Source organism: Palaemon carinicauda, chromosome 1 (genome assembly GCF_036898095.1).
Source record: "Palaemon carinicauda isolate YSFRI2023 chromosome 1, ASM3689809v2, whole genome shotgun sequence".
NCBI lineage: Eukaryota > Metazoa > Arthropoda > Malacostraca > Decapoda > Palaemonidae > Palaemon > Palaemon carinicauda.
Window position 1 is genome coordinate 54,503,792 of NC_090725.1, and position 6,530 is coordinate 54,510,321.

The 6,530-nt window shown below is 28.3% G+C and overlaps 1 protein-coding gene across 1 annotated transcript in view; it reads left to right on the forward strand.

Moving 5' to 3' along the window:
- The first annotated feature begins 5,326 nt into the window (after nucleotides 1–5,326).
- Nucleotides 5,327–6,530, forward strand: part of LOC137648322 (uncharacterized) — a 37,294-nt gene continuing 36,090 nt past the window's right edge. Inside the window, exon 1 of the mRNA XM_068381250.1 lies at nucleotides 5,327–5,616. The gene's annotated coding sequence lies outside the window, so the exon portion shown is untranslated. The remainder of the gene's footprint in view (nucleotides 5,617–6,530) is intronic.

The window sequence follows — 6,530 nt, forward strand, 5'->3', positions numbered from 1 at the left end:
GTAGGTAAATAATTCAATACGATGTTTTACTTACGCACAGAGATGAATAAAACACCAAACTTGAAGTAAATTTACCGGGAAAAGTTCAGGTTAGATCCCTTGCAAAGGATCTGGAGAGAAGATCTTTGGTGGAAGAGTGTGTCTTTGATAAAAGCAACTGACCTCCTAATGTAGGGATAAAAGCGAGAAAGAAGATTTGAGAATTATTACTATATGTATATTTATCATTACTATGTCTTGATCTTTCATCTGTTGTAAGTACATCGATCAAATTGGTCAATAATCTTATCCCTACCTCCTTAGACAAAGTCCATCCTTTTTCCCTAGCTATCATTCATCAATATGTGTCGCTTGCGGAAAATGGGATAATAATTCATTGGTTATTCTGAGAGATTTTGAATTCCTGGACAAAAAATTAATTCTCCTTGTAATATACTCTTTTTTTTCTCAAATGCGTCAACCTTTTTTTCAGTGAACTTCAAATTACGCAGTTCCAAAATATTTATTTTACTTTTTCTTTGAATGAAGGATAGTCCCTAACAGACATGTTGCCGTTCAGTTTCTGCAAAAACATAATTTTTACTCGGTTACTATCAAGTTCATCCTGATAATTTAAATGTTTTTCGAAAACCAGACATATTCCAATTTATTACTGCTGAGGTTTTGACAGAACCATTTTTGGGCAGGTCTGTAAATGCCATACATAGTGGTTTGTCATACTCTGTGGATTTTTTCATTGGATGGCCAATCACTTTGATATGGTCAGTTATTGAATACCCAGTTCTAAAGCATGCCTGCTTTCTTGGTTGATTAAAGTCTAGCTGATTTTCTATTTGGTCTAATATGATCTTTGTGAATAGTTTGTATATTACTGAAAATAAACTTATTGGGCAATACTTTTTCAGATGTAATTTTTTCAATATGTAGGTATAGAATAGATCATTCTTGCAGATGATTTGTGTAGATTTTAGCAATTTTTACCAATATAAAATCTCCTCCATTTTTTATCAAGTCAACTGTTAGGCTATCTTTTCCTGCTGTTTTGCCTCTCTTCGTGACTTTTGATGCTTTCTTTACTTCTCCTACTGTTACGTTTTGGTATCAGCTCAAGTGTTTCATTATTTCTATTGGAGAAGTTATCTCTTATACCACTACTATGCATTATTGTTTAAAAGTCCTGCACTGTGTTTTATCACTCCATCTCTTTTGTTTATAATATTTCCCTTTTCTCCTTTGAAAACAAGCATCCTTTGGGCCACCTTCAGAGTTATTTTATCCATTTGATGCTTATCCCTTATTTTTAGTGTTTCCTCAATTTTGGGCTGATTGCGTTTACGAATTTCTTTGGTTTTTAGTTTATTTATTGTTTTGGATACCTCTGATAATTTTATTTAACCTTTCTTGGATTTTAACGCCATTTACAATCATTTTTTATCAGGCTTTTGTTTAGGAGCTTTTCCAAATATTGTTTGTTAAATTATTTTATTTCTTTTAATTGCTTTCATTCCATCATATACCTGGGAATCCTATTTTGTATTTCTTAACTAAACTCATCAGATTTTTTGCCTTATTACTGGAGTGTCTATTTTTCTTTCATAAAATTAGTTTTTCCTCTATCTTTCCCTCGGATCTAGACAAATTTTGCTCCTGAATATTCAATGGTCAACTTTGACTTCAACTTGTTTAAGTATTTCATCGAGATTAATTTTTTTTTTTTTCCCCATTTGGGTTTCTGCATATCCATGTTCTATGTTTCATTTTTATAGAAAAAGATGTTTACGGTTTTCGGATTGTTTCTTTCCGCAAATTCTACAAATATGCCGCCTCTCTCATTTACTGTGCTTATTACAGATTTACCTGCTGCTGATTTTCCTCTGTTCTTTGGACCTACTTTATCAGAGAAATCACAGAAAAAAAAAAATGTAAATTATGTCTTGTTTTTTTTTGACAAATGTCTTCAGACCTTCATAAAAAGTTTCTATTCTTCACTTTGTGTCACTGAAATGTTGTTGGTGCATACTTTACAATAATTTCCACTTGGTACTTTTTATTTATAGTAGTTTGATCACTAGTCTCGCAATTTTAAAACTACTCTCTCTCTCTCTCTCTCTCTCTCTCTCTCTCTCTTTATATATATATATATATATATATATATGTATGTATTATAGCCATAAAAGGAAAAATGAAAAAGACTTGATTGGAGTTAGTACTTTCATCCACTCAGGACATTATCAAACTCAGCAATGAGAATACATATACAAAGACATCGTATTTGTATATGTATTCTCATTGCTGAGTTTGATAATGTCCTATGTGGATGAAAGTACTAACTCCAATCAAGTCTTTTTCATTTTTCCTTTCGTGGCTATAATACATTTTATATTCATCACGTGTCACCTTTCGTGATTTCTACACACACACACAAACACACACACACACCACACACACACATATATATATATATATATACATATATATATATATATATATATACAGTATATGTATATATATATATATATATATATACTCATATATACATACATATATATATATATATATATATACTGTATATATATATATATTTATATATATACTGTTTATGTATATACTATATATATAGACATATATATCTGTATATATATATATATATATATATAAATATGTATATAATATATACATATATATATATGAATATATATATATGTATATATATAATATATATATGTATAATATATATATATATGAATATATATATATATGTATATATATATATATATATATACACGTGTGTGTGTTGGTGTATGTGAGTGTGTATGTGTGTACAAACTGAGGTTAAATACAAAATGAAACTGAACTAGATATTGTTACTGAAAGATGACTAAGGCTTAATTAGAATAAGAAATTTTACATTGTTTTCCAAAAACCTTCTCTGGAAGTTAAAATCAAGAAATTAAAGTTTGAAAACTTAAATCTCAAAAATTCAAGGAGCAATCTCGTCGATCCATTGAATGTCTAAACTTTTCATTCATCGTAAAGGGAAAGGATGATCTAAGTGCGTTGGGAAAACCTTTGATGAAAGTTCCTTTTCTTATTATATATATGAGTTTTCAGCCGGAAGAGTAAATGAAAAAGAAATAGTGTTATTACCCATGTGAATTAGCTTACTGTAAAATGTTAATGAAATGAATTATATAATGACTCATCATCATCATCGTCATCTCCTCCTATTCCTATTGACGTAAAGCGCCTCGGTTAGATTTTTCCAGTGGTCCCCTATCTTAAACATATAATTAAATAATTCTCCATTCATCATCTCCAAATCCGCTCTTCATAGTCCTCAGCCATGTACGCTTGGGTCTTCCAACTCTCCTAGTGACTTGGCAGAGCGCAGTTAAACGTTTGGTGAACAAATATCTCTTGAGAAGTGCAAAAAAAGAAAAATGCCTAAACCATCTTCACCTACCCCTCGCCATGATCTCATCCACATATGCCACTTGAGTAATCTTTCTTTAATGTAATTACTAATACTATCCCTGCTATTTAACTCCCAATATTATTCTGAGGGTTTGTTCTCAAGTCTACTAAATCTATTGGAGATTGTTTCATTGTCCTACTACGACTCATATCATACAGTGACACAGATATCACTAAACTGACATATAGCCCGATTTTTATATGCAGTTTTAGGCAATTTGATCTCCAAATTTTACTCCACCTAACAATTGTCCGATTGCGTTTTTCAATCTTTCACTAAACTCTAATTCTAAAGAGCCTGTATAGGAGATCATAGATCCTAAATACTTAAATGATTCCACTCATCAATTCTTTCTCCCAGTGACATTTTATCTACCATTGCATATTCCGTTCTCATTATCTCTCTCTTTTTTTTTTTACTTAACTCGAACCTCCTGATATATTTTATGCATTCTGGTAAGCAAGCATTATAAATCCTGTGGTGTTCTGCTAATAAGGAAAGCATCATCAGCTCACTCTAGGTCTGCAAATGTTCTATTACCAATCCAATCCAATACTTCTCCAAAATATCCAACTGTTCTACGCATTACAAAAGATAAACAATATAGGTGAGTATTTTGCTGTTTACAGGAAAATTCATTTGATAGGAATCCTGTAACATTAACTTTGAACTTGCTATGCTCATGAACAAACGTAATCAAATTTACATATCTAAGAAGAACTCTATGATAACGCATAACTCTCCATAAGATTGGTCAGTGCACACAATCAAAGGCTTTTTCATAGTCCACAAAAGCCATCAAAAGTTGATTTTTATACTGTATGCATTACTGTACATGTAGTAATAAAAAACACTGAACCATGGTAGGATATTTACACCAAATAATATTAGACATCCTAATATCTAACCTCAGATGAAAAGTTTTCTTTAACTGAGGTGAAATATAATATTGAAGCTATAACATGAAGATAAAAAAAAAAACTTATTTAACCTTATTATTTGTAGTACTTCTGTGTTCCTTTTTTTATTAATTATTTGAAAGTTTATTTATTTGTTCTAGTATATTATTATCGATTTTATTTTCTACGTCTACTACTTATAGGCTGTTATTGTTGTTTCTTCTATATAATATGCGGGAAAAGCAATGATGATGGATGACGATAACATTTATGAATGGCTGCGCTCCTTTAGAAACGTTATTTGATCCTTCCTATGAGATCATGACATTTCTCTGCTGGTAATGTTGGTATGTTTCGAGGAGATTTTAAAAAATCTATCATAGAGACTGATATAAGCTTAATTATGTACATTCATAACTATGATTAATAATGTAAAATATATTAATGTCCTTGTGTATTTCCTGAATATATTCTTATTTTATACATGATATTCAAGAATTTTTCGTTCCAATTTCACGCTATCCGTACGCCTTTTTTTTTTACCTTTATCAACATAGCAGATTACAATTCGGTTTAAAGTAAAAGAGCAAAAAGTAGGAACATGATAATGGAAGGCAATAGAAAAAAAAAGTAAAAAAAAAAAGTCCCCTTTTTCCTAGTCTTTTAGTTATGGAAATAGTAGTTCATCCCCAGAGAACAATTACATAGAATACCTTCATTATACACATATCTCACCAAAAAATTGATACGAAAAATATATAAAAATTCAAATTACCTCCATTATATATATATATATATATATATATATGTATGTATATATATATAGAGTGAAAAGTTAATAAACGCATTTTCCCTACGTAATGGCTTTCCTACAAACGCACTCGATATAGTTTACCACTCAAGACTTCTTGATCCTTGGATTCTTTGTTTACATATTTTGCGTTCAGTTCTTATGGCAAAAGGTTAGGGGTTGGAAGTTGCCTTTCTTTACTTTATTAATGTTGCACTTATTTGTGATATTTTGAATTGTAAGGTACAATTGGAAAATTGAGTGTCCAGTGTCAGTTGAAGGATTGTTTTGCATACAACAAGCATTGTACTTGACAGTTGGAATAACAGTAACATTTTCTGTTTACAATGAAGATAGTTTCTTATTGGATAACGAAGCCTCTGTTGTTATAACAATCATAGAAAAGAAGGGCTTTGGTTTCTGGTGCATCATTCCATTCTAAACCATTTATTGTAAGTAATGTGGACCAGCAGCAAAAGTAGGGTCATCCTTCCTTTTTATTATATGTATATGTATATGTATATGTGTATATATATGTATATATATATATATATGTATACAGATATGTATGTATATGTATATATATATGTATGTATATGTATATATATATATGTATGTATATGTATACATATATGTATGGTATATGTATACATATATGTATGTATATGTATACATATATGTATATGAGTATATATATATATATAATATATATGTATGTATATGTATACATATATATGTATGTATATGTATGTATATGTATACATATATATGTATGTATATGTTACATATATATGTATGTATATGTATACATATATATGCTATGTATATGTATACATATATATATGTATGTATATGTATACATATATATATGTATTGTATATGTATACATATATATATGTATGTATATGTATACATATATATATGTATGTATATGTAATACATATATATATAATATGTATGTATATGTATACATATATATATGTATGTATATGTATACATATATTATGTATGTATATGTATACATATATATATGTATGTATATGTTATACATATATATATAATATATGTATACATATATATATGTATGTATATGTATACATATATATATAATATATATACTACATATATATATATATATATGTATACACACATATATATATATATATATATGTACATATATATAATATATTACATATATATATATATGTATACACATATATATATATATTATATATATACATATATGTACATGTATATATATATATATATATATGTATACATATACATATATATATACTATATATTACATACATATAATATATATATGTATACATATACATATATATATATATATATATGTATACAT